Here is a 23,187-nt window from a genome sequence, read left to right as displayed (position 1 = left end):
ATGTAAAAACCTTTGAAAGAAGTTGCCTAGCCTTAAAACAATAACAACCACCACCACCACCACCACTTTTCTTTGTGTATAAAAAGTTTTCAATACATAACAATACAATGCACTACAATCTAGACTATAACTAATTTTATTTATGCTGAGTGAAATGGTAGTTTAGGGGAAGGCCTAAAATTTTATTCTCAGATATTTTTGTTATTAGTGGTCCTATCGATAAATACTACACAACTAAAGTTATATAGAATTAAATTTCCGATCATTTATGTCTTACAGATTTGTTCCATACCGGTACCGGCTATAACAGAGATATTAGTAAATTTTGGTTTTTATTGTTAAATCCATATCAACGCCAAAAATGGATAAACAGTATGTTAAGTCAAGGAATAAGGCACTACAGTCTAGGCTGTAAATCATTTCCTTCATGCTGGATGAAATGGTAGCTTGTTGAAAGGCGCCTAAAATTTAACTTTTAAATACCTGTTACTGGTCCTGTCGAGAAGTACTACATAACCAAAAGTTGTAGAGAATACAATTTCCGAACATTTATGTGTCATGCAGATTTACCGTACCGACTATGGCAACATAATTAATGAATTTAAACTTTCATTGCTCAGTCCATATCAATGCCGAACATTGCTAACAAGGAACTATTGTTCAATCGTGTTACCTGGCGATGGTTATTGTCATGATTGTCTTAAAGTGTAAAATCACGTGGTCATCGGTCCATATTGACAAGGAAAATTGTGAAGATTATTTAAAAATGTGAAAAAATCATAAAGGAACGATCGCTTGAAGAATAAAAAAATAGGGATTCATGAAAGAAGGAAGGATTTCCTTGAAGATGCATTCGATGCTCTAATATCACCGAGTCAGAAGAAAACTAAACGTGAAGGCCTACAATTGGTCTTTTCCTGTTCTGTTTAAAAGGTCATATATTGCTATATTCCATACCCTATAGAAACACAAACACTTATTAAACACACAGAAATATAGTTATTTTATAGCTATGTATAATATCATATATAAAATCGTCTTTCTGTCCATCAACCTGATATCAACCAGACAGGACAAATAATAACCTACGTCGGGTTCAGATTAATTTTTGTCTATTCACCTGTCTGTTAGTTCATTACAGAAAAACGGATAAAGGGATTTTCAAGAAACCTGGTACCGGTACTTCAGTTTAGGATAAGGGTGAGTGGGATCTTAGCTTTAAGTTGTTCAAACAAATTCAGCAGGAAATGAGCTTCAGAAGGGGCCTAAAACATACAACGCAGTGTATCTCTTTTGTGATTGGTTTTGCAGGAAAATTGCTCATGATAAAATTGATTTAAAATATCACTTGCAAACTACCTTGTTCAGCGTTTTTCTGATATAGTGAGAAGTAAGGGAGATATCAGTGGCAGTCATCTGAAAGTTTTCCAATGTCCAATAGATAACTGTCTGGAGAGTTGCTATGGAGATCATACAAACAACTTTTGAAAATCTTTGTAAATCTCTCTGTATGTTTTGACTATTAACTTCATAGCTGCTTTTTCTATCAGAAGGAAGAGGTCAAATGCAAAATAATTGCAATTCCACAGGACAGAGAGAGGCAGGAAATGAGTACGACATTGTAAGCCATTGACAGGGAGAGGCTGCCCACGTAGGCCTACGTGCTTCAGAATCTCGGTAACATAAGAGGTCGGCAGAAATGAAATCGTGCATATGCTAAGTGATAGTTGCGTCAATGACAGGTACAGCAGCTAGGAATAATAATATAAAATCATAAATTAGGATAATATTTAAACACCATACATTTGGAAAAGTAAAGAAACTAGTTCTGTTACAAAGTAACTATTTAATGGCATTCAGAATTATAATTTTAAAATACGATGTGAGAATTTTTTTTCAATATGATACCGGTAGTGATAATTATTGCCTTATAATTTATTTACAAAATGCAACTGTTTAATTTCAACTAACATTACTCTTGGTTCAAGGTGATTGCAGGGGTTAGACAAGACTGCAATCTTTCACCTTCGTTGTTCATGGTTTCCATGGATCATCTGCTGAAAGGTATAAAGTAACAGGGAGGGATTCAGTTAGGTGGAAATGTTGTAAGCAGTCTGGCCTATGCTGATGACTTTGTGTTAATGACAGATTATGCCGAAAGCCTGCAGTCTAATAATTTTTGGAACTTGAAAATGGATGCAATGAGTATGGTTTGAAAATTAGCCTTTCCAAGACTATATTGATGTCAGTAGTAAGAAACCCAAGAGAACTGAATGCCACATTGGGATACAAAGCTAGAACAGGTAGATAATTTCAAGTATTTAGGATGTGTGTTTTCCCAGGATAGTAAGTGAGATTGAATCAAGGTGCACTAAAGCTAATGAAGTGAGTTCGCATTTGCGATCAACAGTATTCTGTAAGAAGGAAGTCAGCCTCCAGACGAAACTATCTTTATATCGGTCTGTTTTCAGATCAACTTTACTTTATGAGAGTGAAAGTTGGGTGGACTCAGAATAACTTATTCATTAGTTAGACATGAAAGTAGCGAGAATGTTTGCTGGTACAAACAGGTGGGGAAAATGGCAGGAGGGACTCGGAATGAGGAGATAAAGGCTGAGGTAGTAATGAACTTGATGGATGAAGCTGTACGCTTCGGTGGGGGGTCATGCGAGGTGAATGGAGGAGGATAGGTTACCTAGGAGAATATTGGACTCTGTTATGGAGGGTAAGAGAAGTAGAGGGAGGCCAAGATGATGATGGTTAGACTCAGTTTCTAACTATTTAAAGATAAGAGGCATAGAACTAAACAAGGCCACAGAACTACTGTAGTTACATATAGAGGATTGTGGCAGCATTTAGTAAATTCACAGAGGCTTGCAGACTGAACGCTGAAAGGCGTAATGGTCTATAATGAAGATGTACGTATGTTAAAATACTGTTACTTTATAGAACAAACAAACAAACAAATCCCATAGCGCCTGATAGGCATTGGACTCCCATGTGAGTTCAACCCGAAGGCCTGCAGATTACGGGGTGATGCGTGGTCAGCACGACGAATCCCCTTCTCCACTGTCCTTGGTGAACTCCCCTGCCCTCCCTCAAATTTTGGTACCCGCGTCCCAGGTTCAGTTGCCCATTTTGCGAATAGAGACCTTTATCTACAATTGAGACATTAGTTGGAAGAGGAACCCATAGGTCTATGGGCACCTTTTCCGGAGATAATTGAAATTAATTCTGCATTGTCTTTTCTATTACACACTGAAAATTTCAGATCAATGTCCTGAATATAACAGGCCATGGAGACGTTTCATTTGCTTGTGCAGTTGGTATTTCACCAAGAAGATCTGACTGGTGGTTTTGAATGTAGCTGCATTTAATATTAGTTTTTGCCTACAGCAAATTGCTGCCAAGACAAAGAGTACCAGAACAACAAGAGTGAGTGCACATTTTGAACTATTACTGTACATAAGTCCCGTTTGTTGGGAAGTTTAGAGCTTTTAATATATGTCTAAGTTTTTTAATATTGTTTTTTATATTTTTATAGCAAGTAAGAACGAGGAGATAAAGATTAATTAATTCATTAATGTTACCGTATTTCAGTGGCGAAAATCCTACATTTAAACCACCAGTTTACAAAATTACATTAAAAGAAAACGGCTAAAACCTTCCTCTCAAACTACCCGCAGGCGCTATCACATGTTTAGGAAAATTCTGCCATTACCTTGTATCGCTGGATATTCTTCAAGCAGGCCGCGCCCCTGCCTCCTAGGCCTCCGTCAAGTCACACTCCCAGGCACTGGAGCTATTCAGACAAGACGGCCCTAAAGTGCCCTGGTTAATGCAGTTCCGTAAGGGGAAGCTACCCGATGAAGTTGAACCACACTTTGCTGATAGGCTGGATTCCTGTACACAACCCCGGTTTTGATTGGCTAGAGAACATATTTACAAGCATCTGATATTTAGATTACAGTAAAGGAGGAACCAGCTGAAGTGTTGACAACTTCGATACATAAAAAAGAAAAACAGTCTTCAGAAAAAGGTTTACTAATAACATAAATGACATTTCCTAAGTTCTAGGTTCAATTTTAGTGCGTGAGAGTGAGCTAGCAAATCGATGTTAGAGCCATCTAACTGCTGACAACGAAATTCTTTGGAGTTTACAAGTTCAACTCCGTTGGCATAATGGCCGTAGACAAGGCGCGCAGTTTAAATAACCGGCAACCCCTGGTATTATTATTATTATTATTATTATTATTATTATTATTATTATTATTATTATTATCATCATCTTCATACACTTCATATACACAAAACACATCACACTACCATGCAGCACAAAAACACGTAATACGGGTGACGTCTCACTATACAGCGTTAGCGTCAGGAAGAATATTCAGCCATAAAACTAGACCTAACTACGGTACGGGCTGACTAATGAATTTAGTAATAGAAGAGGAATAATAATAGCAATAATGTTACTTTCCCCCTGTGGAATACACTCACGGTATCTCTGGCCTGCCGTAAAAGGTGACTAAAAGAGGTCCCAGAGGCTTTCATTTTTATAGCATTTTTTGAGCCTGACATTGCTTGCAGTTATTTGTGTCAGGCTACTCGCTTTCATATCCGACCTCCCTTCGTCAATTGTTGTTCTTTTTCTGTCTCGATGGTATTAAGTTTCCGATGCCTGGGGCCTATTCCAGAAAAGTATGGTCTTGTACATTACAAGTAAATTCTCTAGTAACTAGTACAAATACCAGAGTTTCTGTTCCACAAAAGAATGTTCTACAGTTGTGCTTTACTACTCCATACTTACAAATTACCAGTGAATTTTTATGGGTGTGTACCACGAAAGTACTAGTACTTACTAGTGAATTGGGAAGTATTCTCTACCAGTGAAAGGACAATAATATATGAATGTACTAGTGCTATTTAAATATACTTATTTAGATACATTTTGATAAATATGTGGTCCAGCATTAGTGATAGTGATGGTGATGAAAATGAAAACTATCGTCCGTATAGGGAAAGAATAAACTTCCAGTTTAACATTGTATTTGAATACAATGAGCGTTTTAGGTTAAGCACAATGCAACTGGAAATTTTTTTGATGGATATTGGACATAGGTTAAAACATCCTACGAACAGAAATAAATCTCTCTCTGCTAAACAACCGTTACTAACAACACTGCATTGGCTAGGAAATGGTGGTCAGTACCATGGTATTGCAGATATGCATGGGATGGCAAAATCTTCGGTCTGTAGGTCGATACATTCTGTGGTAGCTGCAATATATGATATAAAATTTCCTAAAATTGTTCGTTGGCCTGAAAATACTGAACAAACATGTTCCAAGAAGGACATTCCTGGAATCATTAATTCCAATTAATTCCAATCATTAATCGAACTTTTCCTCTCAAAAGCTCCATGAGCTTTTCCCAAGTCAAATATTTCCATCCAACCACTTATTTTGTCTTTTTATTTTTTTATTTTTTTAGACTCTCGCTGAATGCAGCGAAAATAATATCTTTCCTTCTTTCTATTTCCTTCAAAATGAATAACTTCCTTTGTCTTGACACCACTTTAACAATTCATACAGAGTTTGCAATTTCGTAACAATGAAGTTTGGCGGCCGAATATCGTTATTAGCGGCATCTGCTGCCTAATGACAGACCACCGGGCGAGTTGGCCGTGCGGTTAGGAGCGCGCATCCGGGAGATAGTGGGTTCGAATCCCACTGTCCGCAGCCCTGAAGAGGGTTTTCCGTGGTTTCCCACTTTCACACCAGGCAAATCCTGGGACTGTACGTTAATTAAGGCCACAGCCGCCTCCTTCCAACTCCTAGTATTTCCTATCCCATCGTCGCCATAAAGGCGCGTCCAGACTTGTAACAGAACATCGTAACGTAACCGCGTCGCGCTCCTGTCTGGACGGTACTGCGTAACCTCGTCGCGCAACCTTAGCCCGCAACATGAACGATACGGAACGAGGTTCGCTGCGTTCCACTGCTTGTCGGTTTTCCCGCGTCACATCAAAGAGCTGCGCGCGCGGAAGTTACAGCAAGCTTGGACGTACACAGGACCTCGGCGCGTAACACGCATTCGCCTCTGTCTGCTTGATCAGTAAACATGGAGTGGGCCGAGCAAAACACACTGCATTTTATTGAAATGTACAGAGCTAAGGAAATGTTGTGTCTAGCTAGCCATCCCGGGCATTTCAACAAAATTTTAAAGAATGACGCATGGGCGGAACTGGCGACGGAACTGAACACAACGGCCGAGGAATGCCGGAAGAAAATGACGTCCTTGCCTTCTTCACTCCGTAGGGCGAAAGGCAAAATAAAGAAGAGCACGGGAACAGGATCAGGTGTGTATAAATAAAACTATGTAATATTACTTATAAAACATGGCATCAGACTTTAAATGCTACGACACATTCTTAAGCTTTCCGCTTTTAACAGTGTGTACGGTACTATATTAAGATGTTTGAATATATGCATTTTTCCATTTTCAGCAACTGACGAGGTGTATCAGAGCACATGGTTTGCTTTCAAGCGTCTGCAGTTCCTATGGGACAAAGACAAGCCGCGGGATGGTTTAAGCACTTTAAGTACATTTTTACTGCAAAGTAAACACTTAATAAATAAAGAGTTAAAATTTTTAAAGTGAAACTAGTAACACATTTATTTTCCTGTTTTTGATTCTTAAACACAAAAAAACAATTTTTCAAAAAGGTTTCTTATAAAAGACTTTGTAATTACGTTATGTTCTTGATAACACTATGTACGTTCATAATTGATTGCATCTGTGTTCATTTTTTCGGGTCAGTTGTTATCAGTGATCAAGAATGGTAGAGGCTAATATGGATCGCCGTGTATATTTAATGGTTGTTTCTTCACTGCTCACTTGAACATGTAAATCTACATTTTTGTGGCTAGGTCCACTATATGGTTCAACTATTCAACAGGTTGTAGAGTAACAGCAAACTGTTCATATCCTAAAGCATGTGAATTTCACGAAAATATTCACGCGTAATTATCTTGCCATGGAATCTGTCCCTCGTGTTGGAAAAAATGTGCTAACTCGTTTCGCCGATAAGCTTGATCTACGTGGCACATTTCTGATAGGAAGTAATGACGTCATGTTATCAATGTCGGCTCTCCAGTTTCCCTCCTTTAATTGTCCGTCTGTTTCATGATCTAATGTCCCAGGTAGATTGTAAAGATTGACTGAGTCAGGTCTTCGTCTTAAGAAATTGTGTAGATAAGTCACTGCCTTCACAATCAATTCAGCCCTGTCAGACTGTAGCAGCATTGGCTTTCGAAGTAGGCCTACTCGAAAGACAGCCGACACAATACCAAACACATTTTCCACCACTCTACGTGTTCGGCGCCGTCGATCATTGAAACCCGTTCTAATGAATACATTGGATGAATCCTGGATACTGTTTCATTAACTTCTCACTAAGAGCAAACGAATCGCCTCCGATGAAAAAGTATGGAACTGGAATTTGTCTTCATTTTAAGGGCTCCGCTTTTGGTAAACATAAGCTGTTCTTTTGTTGTAGTTGATTGTTCAACTGCCTTGGCAGCCAACATCCACAAATAAAAAGTAGTAATGGGCGTCTACCAGTGCGAAAAGAACAATGCTGAACGTATATTTATAGTTAAAGAGCTCACTACCAAGCTTAATAGGTGCTTGTAGGACTACATGTTTGCCGTCCAGTGCTCCTAAACAGTGAGACAAGTTCCACATGCGTTCATAGTTTTGTGCCACAGCCTGCCATCCTTGTTCTGTTGCAGGAATCTGTACATAATAATAATAATAATAATAATAATAATAATAATAATAATGATAACAAACGTAGTAGTAATGAATATCTTAAATATGTATGTGTAGCCTACACACGATATTTCGGCACCAGACAACGAACAAGAACAAGCAGATACACAACATGCGGAAGGCACCATAGGAACTATATCGTGTCCCACAAACGGAAAGGACGAGTCGAGGATGAGAGACTAGAGAAGGCATTTGAAATACTGGCCGAATCTGCAAGCAAACATCAAGAAGAGGACGAATGCCAGATCTTCGGGAACTTGGTTGTCAAAAGGATGCAGAAATATTCACCAATAAATCGAGCCGAAATTGAACATTCTATGATGGACATTTTACTTCGCGCAGACCGGGGACAGTATGACCACTTTCCCCATCCACTCCCTTCTCCGGTTCACTCTACATATTCCCAATATCCCCATCATGCTGCACAACATAATGTTCATCAGCTGCCGAACCCATCACATTTTCAAGGTTACACCTCCCCCTGTGGGTGGGGGCGGCAAAATAAAACCCACGGTAACCCCTGCCTGTCGTAAGAGGCGACTAAAAGGGGCCTCAGGGGCTCTGAACTTTGGAGCGTGGGTTGGCGACCACGGGGCCCTCAGCTGAATCCTGGCATTGCTTCCACTTACTTGTGCCCGACTCCTCACTTTCATCTATCGTATCCGACCTCCCTTGGTCAACTCTTGTTCTTTTCCGACCCCGACGGTATTACGTATGGAGGCCTAGGGAGTCTTTAATTTTCACGCCCTTCGTGGCCCTTGTCTTCCTTTGGCCGATACCTTCATTTTTCGAAGTGTTGGACCCCTTCAATTTTTCTCTCTGATTAGTGTTATATAGAGGATGGTTGCCAAGTTGTACTTCCTCTTAAAACAATAATCACCACCACCACCACCACAAGATTACACCGTTTCAACACCCACTTCTTCAGCTTCCTTATCCTCACCGAATACTACTACTACACCCAATTCTCCTCACTCCAACTCCAATCTGTCCACTGAGCCAAATACAGTAAGCAATTCCCACGATGTGGATATGGATTTTCAGGACTTGATTAGACTTACAAAGTAGTGTTTCTGTGTTGAATAAGCAATTAAAATAGATAATGTTTGATGTATGAAACATAGAATATCCCAGCAATAAATTCCTTACTTACGTTTATATTTTCTTTCAGTGCTTCAATCAGAGCTTGACACATTCCGGTACGATAACACTAATCGACTGTTTGGATATTTTGAAAAGATACTGCAGACTAGTGTATGAATCACCGGTTGCTAGAAATCGTACTGTCACTGCCAGTCTCTCTTGCACCGAGATAGCCTCTCTGAATGTGGTATCTTTCTTAGCAACTTTAGGCCCTATCAAATTGATGAGGTATTCAAAGTCTGTAGGTGACATTTTAGTAAAATTTTTATAATGCCCATTAACTGTCTGAAACTTCATGTCAGCCAGTAAATTTGAACCGCCATGTGTAGTTCTACGTGAATATAGCTGAGTTTGCCACCATCGCCTATGTTTCCGTTTGGTTGCATAATGCAAATAAATATAGGCTGCTGCAGCTAAGTCCATCTTTCAAAGCTGCATTGTCTCAACTAGCGGAACGCTGGTATGTTACGCGTTACGACCTGGGGCGCGGGGTAGAAAAGTTTACTTCGCAACCGCGGTGCGTAACATTGCCCCGTTTAACCTTGGCGCGCGACGTGGTTACGTTACAGAGTTAGGCGCGCATGTCTGTACCCGCCTTAAGACCTATCTGTGTCGGTGTCTCGTAAAACCACTAGCAAAAATATATATATATATATAACTGGAAAACTACTGGATAAATTTCTAGCAAACTTCATATTTAGAATCCACCTGTCCTTGGATAGGGTTTAGGGCCAATATAATTTTTAAATCCCTGAATGGATTGGGGGTTTATAGGAAGATTGAAACTGATTTTACCCTCCCACACATTATACATGACCAGCTCTAATGGAAATCTATCAGTCTTAATGGAAATAAATTTCTAGAACTTTTTTTCGTGTGCACCTTTTCGATAGGAGGATTAATAACAGAGATATCATGAACGGCGAGTGGTACAGGATGTCAGGTGGGTTAACGAGAAGAACTGAAGAGCCATTTTAGTCTTTTCGAGAGAACAGATAACAAGAGAGGTTATCGTCAACGACGAGTCTTCAGTCACAGGTTTCAGTTAAACAACAATATGAAACCGAGACGCAGGGGGAATTTCGTACAACTTCAGACAAGGAACTGTATCGTTCAATAAACTCTTTGATCATCCTCATTCTGTCTCCACTTTGTTCAGCTTGATCGTACTTCACGTTGCTGTTACACGCTTTCCTAGAAATATATCAGTTTAACATGCCCCACTAAACGTTTGAATACCGAGCTCGATAGCTGCAGTCACTTAAGTGCGGCCAGTATCCAGTATTCGGGAGATAGTAGGTTCGAACCCTACTGTCGGCAGCCCTGAAAATGGTTTTCCGTGGTTTCCCATTTTCGCACCAGGCAAATGCTGGGGCTGTACCTTAATTAAGGCCACAGCCACTTCCTTCCCACTCCTAGCCCTACTCGGTCCCATCGTCGCCATAAGACCTATCTGTGTCGGTGCGACGTAAAGCAACTAGCAAAAAAAAAAAAAAAACAAAAAAAAAAAAAAAAACGTTTGAATACAGCCATGTAACTTCGCATAAATTTATGAAGGAATGATGTAATCCATTACCAATTCCAGGGCGAAGAACTGGTAGAAATTGCTAGTCTAAAATAAATTATCCTTCCGGAATTGGAATATATACCTACTGTACTAGCAAATTACCCGCGGCTTCGCTCGCGTGGATTTCATAATTTGATCAAAGTAATCGTTCCTCGGCATTGTACTAAGATATTATCTGAAAATTCCTAAAGTATAAAAACTCACCCAAATACTGAGTTTCATTTACTCCAGAAATTCTTTGTAAACCATGTTTGTGGTATTACCTTTTGGGGCTATGACGACCATGCGACATAGAACTGTACATGTTAGAAACAGTCTTCTCTCAATTCGAAGAAATAAATACACGTTTATTTATTTTTAAAGGAGATTCCAAATACCCATTCCCACATCTGTAACATCTTCAGTGTTTGAGATATACATAAGCATCCCCATAAAAAGAATTCAATCCCCTGATCAGTGCTTCCCTCACCACCATCTAAGTGTATTTTTTATTAAAAAATACATGTTTCTTTATTTTTGAAGCAGATTCCAAATAACATTTTCAAGTCTGTTACATCTTCAGTTTTTAAGATATAAGTATCCTAATAAAAAATCTACTATTTTTCACTTCTTTTCACCCCCTGTTAAGTGCCTTCTCCGAAAACAAAAAGGTACACGTTCCTGTATTTTTAAAGGACTTTCCAAATACCAAGTTTCATGTCTCTAACATGTTAAGTTTTTGACATATAATGTAGATATACCGGTACTCATTTTAAAAATTCACCCGCTTTTCCAATTCTTTTCAGCCCCTTAACTGGATTTTCCGAAAGCAAAAATAAATAAATAAATAAATAAATAAATAAATAAATAAATAAATAAATAAATAAATAAATAAATAAATAAATAAATAAATAAATAAATAAATAAATACGTTTTTCATTATTATTAAAAGAGATTCCAAATACCAGTTTTCATATCTGTACGTCTGTAACACGTTCAGTTTTTGAGATAAATGTATACTCATTAGAATAATTCAAATTCTTTTTGACTTCTTTCCACCTCTCTCCCGCCTTAAGTGGACTTTCCGAAAACAAAAAATACGTGTTTCTTTAATCTGAAAGGAAATTCAAAATATCAACTTTCACGTCTGTAACAGCTTCAGTTGTTAAGATAAAGTATCCTCATAAACATATTTCAACTCCTTATTTACTTATTTTCAATCCCACACCCCTTACGTCGATTTTCCGAAAAAAAAACCCAAATGCGTGTTTCTTTATTTTTAATGGAGGTTCCAAATACTAATTTTCACGTCTGTAACATCTTCAGTTTTTGAGATATGAGTATCCTCATAAAAAGTAATTCAACTCCTTTTTCACTCCCGCCCCTTTCCTACCCGTTAAGTTGATTACCCCCTCCTCAAAAGTGCGTGTTCCTTTATTTTTAAAGGAGATTCCAAATACAAATTTTCACGTTTGTAACCTTAACTTTTTGAGATCTAAGTTTCTCCATAAAATGAATTAATTTTTTTACTTCCTCTCACCCTCCCCCCTTAAGTGAATTTTTCGAAAACCAAAAATACTTGTTTTGTATTTATAAAGGAGATTCAAAATGCCAATTATCACGATGTAAATTCTTCAGTTTTATACCGGTATATGTCTCCTCATAAAGAGGAATTAAACTCCTTTTCCACCACTCCTGCCCCCCCAAGTTAATTTCCCCCAGAAAATGCGTGTTTCTTTATTTAAAGGAGATTCCAAATACTAATTTTCACGTCTGTAACATCTTTAGTTTTTGAGATTAAAGTATCCTCATATAAAGAATTCAAATAATTTTTCAATGAATTCACCCCCCTAAAGTGAGTTTTCCAAAGAGAAAAGATTACGTGTTTCTTTACCTTGAAGGAAAATTCCAAATACAAATTTTCACGTCTGTAACATCTTCAGTTTTTGAGATATAAGTATCCTCATGAAAAGAATTTTAACTTCTTCGATGTTAGGCCCCTTTAAACAACAAGCATCATCATCATCATCATCATCATCATCATCATATTTTTAAAGGAGATTCCAAATAAAAATTTCCACGTTTGTAACCTTCAGTTTTGAGATATAAGTTTCTCCAGAAAGAGAATTCAATTTTTTACTTCCTTTCACACTCCCCACTCAAGTGAATTTTCTATAAACAAACAGTACCCGTTTCTTTAAAAGAGTTTCCAAATACCAATTATTACGACTGTAACATCTTCATTTTTTGAGATATATGTATCCTCGTAAAAGGAATTTGTCTCCGTTTTCATCCCCCCTCCCCCTTACCAAGCTGATTCCCCCCTCCAAATGCGTGTTTCTGTATTTTTAAGGGAAGTTCCAAATACCAGTTTTCACGTTTGTAATATCTTTAGATTTTTTGGTATATATACATATATTCTCATACAAATAAGTCAACTAATTTTTCAGTTCTTTCACCCCCCCCCCCAGTAAAAGTTTTTTCCGAAAACCAAAGAATACGTGTTTCCTTATTTTCAAAGGAGATCCCAAAAACTAATTTTCACGTCTGCAACATGTTAAGTTTTTGAGATATACTGTAGATGGGCTAATTTTCAAAATTCACCCCCTTTTCAGGTTCCCTAAGTGGATTTTCCGAAAATTTATGTTTCTTTCATTTTACAAGAAATTCCAAATACCAATTTTCATGTCTGTAATATCTTGAGTTTTTGAGATATAAGTCTCCTCATATTAGGTGTTCAACCACTTTTCCTCCTTTTCTCATCTCCCCTAATGAGATTTTCCGAAAACAAAAATACGAGTTTCTTTCTTTTCAAAGGAGATTCCAAATACCAATTTTTACGTCTGTAAACTTTTAAGTTTTTGAGAAATAGATATCCTCATTTTAAAAATTCGCCCCCCTTTTCACCCCCTTAGCGACGGAATATCTAAAAATCCTCCCTTAGTGAGCACCTACACCTTAATATAAATGTATCCCAGAAATTTCATTTCTTTATGTCCGGTAGTTTTGGCTCGGCGATGATGAGTTAGTCAGTCAGTCAGTCAGTCAGTCAGTCAGTCAGGACATGTTATTTCATATAGATTGATCGTGGAGACTATGGAGGCAGGATCTTTCCTCACCCACCAAACTACAGCATTTGAAGAAAAATGAAAAACTTTTCACATATCATTTTCAAGTCTTTACATTCTATTCCGATTTAGAACGGAAGTATTGTTAACGAACTTCCGATCAGAATTGTAAATGGTGCAAATCCTGTCCTCTTTTTAAACTCCCATGCATTATTTCACATATTATGCAATACTGCGTCATTTTGGTTTTGTATGAAGTCATTACCAGCTATGCAGTAGGGCGTTGGCAGGGCGGTTCGACTGCGATTGGGCAAGCCGCTGCGTACATGCGTATCAGGAGTGGAAAGTTCTACGGCGCACTTGTTGCTGGAAATTTCCGTGTGTATTGATCAACGAGCTAGATGGTATTGATCCAGGCAGTGGTACCCCGGGGCAGCCCTTTATAAAAGGCCGACCAGAGCGATGCGATTCATTGTGTCTGCTGTCCTTTCCTGCGGCTGGTCTAGGATGTGGAACCAGATGGAGAGTGAAGAACGAAGCTGCAGGAGACGTTGGGCCGACTGACAGGTAGGAAGATGCTGACTTTGGACACATTGAACGTTATGATACATTGATTTTTTTCTGTAATCTTGAATGCAACGGACCTGTACTGTTGTACGCATTTGGAAGCTCAGTCCTACGACTAGAAATTGGGAAATGCTGAACTTAAGAAAAAGATAAGAATAGGGTTGATGGTTAAGATGTTAATCATGCTAGATATTGCGATATCTTTAAAAAGAAACCCGTAGTTGAAGGAGAACCAGGAAGGGTGCATTTTTTTGGGCAAATCTTCCGTATGCGGGGTCCATTCTATAAAGAGGCAGTTGACAAATATATAATATAAGAATCATGTCGGACTTGTCTTTGTGATACTTAAAAGATATAAGAATGACAAATGGATAGCGATCATACTAGATAATCAGAGGGTCTTTATGTTGTTGTTGTTGTTGGTGTTGGTGATTATTGTTTTAAGAGGAAGTACAACTGGGCAACCATCCTCTATATAACATTAATCAGAGAGAAAAAATGGAAGGGGTCCGACACTTCGAAAAATGAAGGTATCCGCCAAAGGAAGACAAGGGCCACGAAGGGCGTGAAAATGAAAGACGCCCTAGGCCTCCATACGTAATACCGCCGGGGTCGGAAAAGATCAAGTGTTGACCAAGGGAGGTCGGATAGGATAGATGAAAGTGAGGAGTCTGGCACAAGTAAATAGAAGCAATGCCAACACTCAGCTAAGGGCCCCGTGGTCGCCAACCCACGAACCAAAGTTCAGAGCCCTTGGAGCCCCTTTTAGTCGCCTTTTACGACAGGCAGGGGATACCGTGGGTGTTATTATACCGCCCCCACAGACAGGTATGTATGCATGTTTGTTGGGTATTCAGCCCGAAGGCTGGTTGGATCCTCAACAGGTTCACCATTTGGGGGTGATCTTTATGTTGATAACTAGATACGGTACCTACGAATATGTTGCCATGCTGTACCCCAAGTACGGAAATTATGCATTTTCTTTAACCTGGTTCATTATAATTGAAACTTCTTACTGCAATTTATTCTTAATATAGCCTATCTTATAACTTTGCTCTTCATTTCGAAGTCTTTTGACAGAGATTGTATTCTCCAATGATATCCCGTGTCCCAGTTCTATTTAGATAATGGAAAGTTCTGGTGTGATGATGTAGGCTTGTATTAGACTACTGATGACTCTAGAATTGTATTGCTGTACAAAGATAGATTTGATCATTTTGAACGTTCGAATCTTTAGGTTATTGAATGAAACAGAAAGTATCCATTTTATAAGTTTCAATGTGCTGGGTATGGGATCTTATCGGAGTTTGGAGCAAGACTAGTTTATTCGAGTGTATGAAATGTTACTTTTTGTTCTGAAAGAACTCCTAATTTCATTTCTACTAATCTTCGATGACATGATATGGTTTCTATGGGTATTTTGCAATATTTGTCACAGAGTGGTGGCGTATGGCGCTGGAGAAGATCCTTGAAGAGCAAGATCAATGATCGGCATCCTGTTTTTATTACTACCTAATCGTCAGCGACTGCATTTTTGAGAAAAAATATTCGTCTGCGGCCATTGCTGAAGCTGTTGTCTTGTCCATAAGCTGGATTAATATTGTCCCGGGTTATCGTCGGATCGAGTTTCGCATGCGTGAATGGATCATCTTGCAGGATAAGTTGAAGGTCATTGTTGATGTATTTTCTTTATTTTAAAGTTTTCGTGTTATGAAATGGAGGTAATTCTATTTGCATGTTGGACAGGTGTGGCTATTGGTATGAGAGCAGTACTTCAGGTATCTTTGTATAAAATGAATCAATTCTTTGATTGTAGTCACTGGGACTCTTATAATTCTTGGGAGAAATTTTAGTTAGAGTTGCCAACTGGCCGGTATTTTACCGTCAGGGCTGAAAATATTACTCTGTTGACTTCGATTAAGGTTGGCACACTTAACATCTTTCCATATTACCGGTATTTTATTTTTATGCAGTAATGAGATAGCCGAGGAAAATTTTCTGCCCTGTAAAGTACAACGAAAAAGTTGTATCTGTAAAGGCAAATTGAGCGTTGTTTTGAAAGCAATTGCCTCTCTAGTATAACGTGTACACTTGAAAAGTAAGTTTAATTTCTGAAACTGCCACCTTTCACAATATTTCAAGGAGTAAATTACAATTATTTTTGATCTATTTTTAGAATTAGTAAGGAGCATGAAGAATAAAATACACGATGGAAGTAGGCCTACCATAGTAATAACATTTTGAATATTCGTGGCGAGTTGTTGCTCATTTTTTCACCAAACAGGTTTACCTGTCTTCCTGATTACTGAATTTAAAAACTTTTTATCATGAACCTATGTGTATCCAACTACCCATGGACTGAACTAAGGTCACTTGTATCGCAGGAAATTTGTGAGGGTACTGAATGGTTGTCCATCACATTATGGTCTGTCGGAGATTTTGGCCAGACCTATTTATTTGAATTAAAGGGAACTTTGTTTGCTATCCTCGGTGTATATAACAGTAATGGAGATGTTGATAAGGTGCATGTTCTTAAAAAACGGTAAAGGCGTGCTTGGTTCACCTAGAAAGTCATGGATTCAATTCTCCACCATTAAGTCAAATTAGAAACGAGATTTCCATTTATGGAAGGATGTATGGCCTTGAAGTTTACTCGATCCTCATTAGAAACTGAGTACCAGGTTAATTTCTGGGCAGGGATGATACCAGGCCTTTAGGTTTAAAGCTGATTTTCCAGTTTTAACCAGGTTTAATTAAAAATCCTTTCAATTAATTTAAAACAGTTGTGACTTCCAGTAGCGGCGATTGGGGATTCAAAAATATACAGACAGCAAACAGTACTCGGGTTTGTGGGATATAGCGGACGGGGGGTGGGGGTGAAGGATTATATACATCAAAACTGAAGAAACAAGTTACAAAATAGTAAGATTTTTTATGTTCTCTGTGTGAATTTCGACAGAGAGTTAAAAGTTGAGAATTTACCATTTTAAGTTTGGTAATAATAGTTTTTTTAAGATTTTGATCCAATAATACAAATAAAACTTTCACAAAAGGAACAGTATTACGCATTTATTACAATAAAATAAAAGTACGGCGTGATTATACAATTAAAATCATTTAGTATTTGACTACACACAAATAAACTAACGGACACTAAAGAGACTGCCAGACTGACGAATGCGCGTGGCAAGCGGGTAAATCATACCTCAGTGCCCATGACCTTGGCAAAAATAAATAAATAAATAAATAAATAAATAAATAAATAAATAAATAAATAAATAAATAAATAAATAAATAAATAAATATACACCCCTGTTACCCTTACAGCACGTGTAAAGTCTCCACCAGCTGCTGTGGTGCTATACAGATCGGTTATCCGGGACGTACGGCATTTTGTGCGTATGTCCGCAAATAATTTTGTTAATAATTCAAGAAAATAAAGGAAAGAATGAGCTGACAAGACAACAGGCCTTGTTCAAATTGCTTTTTAAAAGTCGGCAAAAATGCGAATAAAAATGTAATATGATCTCCAAAAAGTGTGCGGGGGTGGGGGGTGGGGAACTTCCCCTCATTGCCCTCTCCTAATCGCCGCTACCGGTGACTTCATATCAACTATATAGCTTATTCTCAGCTCAGAGAGAAGTATATACTAAGTCATACTACTGATCAAAATCAAGTTTTACTGGTAAATTGAATGCTGAATCACAAATTACGGTATTATATTTTGTGATCTCCAGTCACCAGTGTACCGATTTCATATAGAAATGTCGCTTCGTTATCATAATGCTAATAAACTAGGCACAAAATAATTAGCGACTATTAACAATATTAAAACTGCCCGCCTCGTGACCATGATCGTTAAAGCGTCAAGTCTGACACCGTGGTTAGGGGGTTCGAATCCTGTTGATCGAAAGTGCTTCACCATCAGAATGTTGGCTGGCAGGGTAGGAGAGGCGGTGGTATGCAATTTTTAATCACTAAATGGAGTGCCAGAAGTCTGGATCCAATTCGAAACCTCTCCGCAGTCTTCAAATGGAGTGAGGGCATATGGCGCTGTTGATGGTAATTCATCTGTCGGATGGAGACGTTAAGTTTTGGGGAGACCCCTTAATGCTATTCGACAGGAGTAGGCTGAGGACTTGCACTGGGTTTCACCTCTCCCTTCCAACTATCATACACTACATCATTCACTTAAACTCAATTAATTCCTCTGATGAGGTTGATGTCAGGAAGGGCATCCGGTCGTAAAATATCGCTATCGTACAGAGATTCATCTCGCTTCATACCCGACGCCGCAGAACAACAGGACAAGGGTTTGGCATACAATACACAACATTAAAACTAACATTTTTTGTAGAGTTCCTAAAGCACTGTAGGTTTATGAATTATGTTTTGCAAATTATTTAAACATTAAAATATTAAATACCAATTATTATTTCACTTTTCTGTTTAGTGTTTATATTTTCACATAATTATCAAATACTTCAAATAGAAACTCAAGCTTAAAGGCTTTATCTGTGCCTGATCAATAATATACTTTAGAATGCACTAACCCAAAAGATGAAAATGTCCTTTCAACTCTTGCTGAAGAAGCCTATGCTGCAAGTTACTTTCATTAAATGCATTCTTTAAACTTTTCCACCACTCGTACTTCTTTTCCAAAAAGTAATTCTTGAAAATGCAAGGTTTTTGACTGAAACTTGACAGTTATTACTAGAATAAGTGAATTTGACAAGTACATTGACTTTGCAAATCTAAATGCTACTTCTGTTTTCTTCTTCTATTAAATCCAGTGTCAGATTCTTTTCTTTTGGATGCAACAAGCAAGCTAATGAGCTGGTGTAAGAGCCACATTATATCAGTTTTTGAATGTTTGTGCAATATTTTTGCTCTGTGTAGCTTCGAATTTCGTTTGAAGATTCTTCCACGCATGTACTGACTCGGAAATAGTACAGTTATTTTTCCGAGTGGCATCAAGGGCATTGACATTAAACTTTAAAAATTTTAGCACAGCATCTACATTCTGTCTTAATTCAGAATATAAACTTATATTTGCACTGCTTTATAATTAGGTTCACGAGTTCCTAACAAATCTGGAACAGAGTTGGACGGCTTTTAAGGCATGTCTCCAGAGAATCTACCATGGTATTCCAGCGCACTTCACTTGGGAGAACGAAGTTTGATGCAGTAGATTTTCTGTACCGTGCATTAGCAAAGTGGTTGTTTCTGGAATATCATAATTTATCATGTGTTCTCTCGCATTTGGAAACTGAATGTCGTTCGCTAGCGGAGTTAGTATATGTGCCAAGCGTCCATAAGTGATGACATCCTAATCTTCATAATTTTCAAGCAGAAGACGGATTTTTGAAACGTTGGCAACATTACCTTTAACAATAGAACGGACTTCGCACTCGTTAAGTTCTCCTCACATTTCTGAATTCTGTTAACAGCCAATTCTGCGAGATCAGAGTTACCGTGATCATACAGTATGTGTCAATAGTGTCCACTAAATAAACATTGCCTGTTTTGTTGGTAACTGTAAGGCACGTTACAAGTTCAATGTGAACATTTGACCAATCATCAAATCCTCGACACACATTTTGACTTTTCAGAATACGAGAGCAAGTTTTCCCTTCCTCTTCATAAACAGTTTACTAATTTCCTTTCTGTTTGGAGCGGTGTTGCACAAACTGAGAGTGTTTTCAACATTACGGAAATCAGTATTTCTTGTGAATATAAAACGAGCTATCTTTGTTGGTGTTGATCTAACCACATATGAATCCAATAATGATGTTGCAGCTGGTTTCTTCTTACCCTGAAAGTTTTAAGGGGGCGGAGGGTATGTATTGAGTTTTGAAATTCTTACAATTTTCATCTGATATTCACCATATTTTGTGAGTTCATTTATGTTACCAAAATTAAAATTATTAAAAAAATTGGAACAGCTTGGTAACCTAGTTTCAGATTTATAACACATTTTATAATAATTTTTAATAATTACAAAACATCCCTTGCGTACCATTTTTTGAATTTCACAAATACTTTTGTGATAGTTCTTAGGAATATGTGAATTATTATTGATATTATTATGTGAAAAATTATATTATTTGTGTCATATATCATTATTTTCCAAACTGGATATCGAATTTAATATATCAACATGGTAGTATAGGCATACCGAGTTTGAACACAATAGGACAAAAAACCTATTTAACCAGTAACATTTTGAATGCTGAAGAATGAAATTTTGAGAAATAATATATTTTGTATGAAATAATAGTAGCTGGATCAGAACTTCCCAGCACCATATATTTCTATTTCCTTGGCCATTCTACTTACCTAAACAACAGTTTTTAACACTCTGCGGAACTCTTAATTCTAAATCCTTATATATAAAAGTGCGGTCCCCCCTCACAGTATGCAGGAATGACCGATCATTGAATGTTGAAAGCTTAGAATTAAAATTGTTTATATATTTCATCAGCTGGCTCCGCGGTGTAACGGTAGCGTGCCTGCCTCTTACTCGGAGGTTCGGTTTCGATTCCCCGCCTCATCAGGAATCCTTACCTGGATCTGAGGGCTGGTTAGAGGTCCACTCAGCCTACGTGATTACGATTGAGGAGCCACTTGACTGTGAGATAGCGGCCCCGGTCTAGAGAGCCAACAACAGCCAAGAGGATTCTTCGTGCTGAGCAGCGAGACTGTTGCGCCACGGGGGTTGGTTTTATATATTCCATTATGATAAGCAACATCGTGTAGGTATTTGCTCCAATTAAGAATTATTGGTAAATCTAACACGCTCATCCCAAGTTAAACTTTGAAGCTCGAAATATTCTTGAGCAAACGTAAACAAAAGAAAAGGTTCGTGCGGTGGGCATTTTCTGGTAGACGTTGGTTTGTCGTCATAACAGGGAACGGATAAATAGCCTATTTCTAATGTTCTCCTCTGTGCACCTATCTACGGAAACTGTCCACAAATGACAGCGTATACCAGTACTCCTGGAACTGGCTTATATTCATAAGCGGGAGTATGAAATACAGTGAAATTCCTAAGGTATTCATCAAGGAAGTGGGCGTGGCCTAACGAAGGGATTTTTAAATGCCTCAGTAGGACATTTATAAATTGCCGCACATGAAAATGGTTTAAGAGGAATGGAGTAATTTTTAGGGAAAAAATCTCAAGTTCGATTTTCGGACCATTTTGGATTAAATAGTAGGGTCTGCCATTAATTTCTCTCATTAGAAGGTGCTGCTGCAATACTGGTAGTGAGAGTGACGAAAGCATACGTGGATGTACTAGGTCTAGGTATGCCTTTTGAAGTTGTGTTTGAAATGGCAACTGGGAAAAAAATAAAGGTTCAGATGGATTGACAGTGATCTTTTAAAACTATTTGTTCTTGTAACTGAACCGGAAAACAAATGCAATGCATGCGTTAATGCACATTGTGCTCGCTACGCTACCTTCACAGTCTTCAACTTCCACGCATGCAAATTTTGCTAAATGATTTTTCATTTTCATCACTACATTCTTTGCATTTAGTCCTCCCACTTTTTTCGATTCCTTTTTTTCATATGAAAATCAAACAGTATCATGTTTCCTTCTTCTTTATCTGTTTACCCTCCAGGGTCGGTTTTTCCCTCGGACTCAGCGAGGGATCACACCTCTACCGCCTCAAGGGTGGTGTCCTGGAGCTTCAGACTCTGGGTCGGGGGATACACTGGGGAGGATGACCAGTACCTCGCCCAGGCGGCTTCACCTGCTATGCTGAACAGGAACCTTGTGGGGGGGGGGATGGGAAGATTGGAAGGGACAGACAAGGAAGAGGGAAGGAAGCGGCCGTGGCCTTAAGTTAGGCAACATCCCGGCAAATGCCTGGAGGAGAAGTGGGAAACCACGAAAAACCACTTCCAGGATGGCTGAGGTGGGATTTGAACCCACCTCTACTCAGTTGACCTCCCGAGGCTGAGTGAACCCCGTTCCAGCTCTCGTACAACTTTTCAAATTTTCGTGGCAGAGCCGGGAATCGAACCCGGGGCTCCGGGGGTGGTAGCTAATTACACTAACCACTACACCACAGAGGCGGGCATCATGTGTCCTACCAGTGGTAATAAAATGTTGAACTTGAAGTACTCGAAAGCCAAAGCCCAACAAGTAACACGTCTACACTCCTCCAGCTCCTTGCTTTGACAGTCTGCGCTAGAGGGGTTTTGAATTGGGCCCACGGTCAGTGATGTCCGTAACAAGGACGGCTGAGTTCGGCCCATGGTCATCTCGGAATGAGGGTCGAATTGCCCCCCCATGGAACTGCCCCCAGTAGTCACAACTTTTGGAAATCTGTTAAAATGTGCAGTTAAAATAAGTTTTGGAAATCAGTTAAAATATACAGTTAAAATAAGTTTTGATGATGATAATGCTTGTTGTAACATTTAGGTCATCGGCCCAAAATAAGTTTTAAATATGGTGTAGAGTCCGTACTCAAACTAGGTTAGGTTGGGTTAGGTTAGGTTTAGTGATTAAGCAATCATTTAAACATAAATTAAATTTAAAAAATCCTTATTTCATGTTTGTTAAAAGGACGTTTTAATGAAGACGTTATTATAGTAATCATTAAATGGGAATGTAATAATTTAAGTAACTGTATTTAATTGATATTAAAATGTCTTTTTGATACTTGTTAATATTAAGAAGGACATCAAAATAAAAACACGCGGCCGAGCATTAACAAAATATGGAGAAACGTACCCCACTGAACAGGGTCTGAACTATACCTCGACACTTCGAGGATCGACGTATCCTCTACACCAGTATTTGGAAGGGGCTTCCCTTGGAATGGGAATTCCCATTTGCAAGAGGAATTCCCAGACAATGGCTCATTACTCATTAGGTTAATGTGAATAGATTATTGATTTATTAAAATAGGCTAATTTTACTGTAACATGAATAAGTACAGTTCTAGCAGTAATTACAATTACACGTTGTGGAAAAACCAAGATGATTTATTTTAAAAGACCCACTTGCTTTAAA

At 38.3% G+C, this 23,187-nt stretch overlaps 1 long non-coding RNA gene across 1 annotated transcript in view; it reads left to right on the top strand.

Moving 5' to 3' along the window:
* The first annotated feature begins 14,012 nt into the window (after window positions 1-14,012).
* The window catches only part of LOC136867183 (uncharacterized), a 242,519-nt gene continuing 233,344 nt past the window's right edge, over window positions 14,013-23,187 (top strand). Inside the window, exons 1-2 of the long non-coding RNA XR_010859634.2 lie at window positions 14,013-14,162; window positions 15,601-15,830. This is a non-coding gene — a long non-coding RNA (uncharacterized lncRNA). The remainder of the gene's footprint in view (window positions 14,163-15,600; window positions 15,831-23,187) is intronic.

This window comes from Anabrus simplex, chromosome 3, assembly GCF_040414725.1.
Source record: "Anabrus simplex isolate iqAnaSimp1 chromosome 3, ASM4041472v1, whole genome shotgun sequence".
Lineage (NCBI taxonomy): Eukaryota > Metazoa > Arthropoda > Insecta > Orthoptera > Tettigoniidae > Anabrus > Anabrus simplex.
This window is presented reverse-complemented; position numbering and strand designations above follow the sequence as displayed.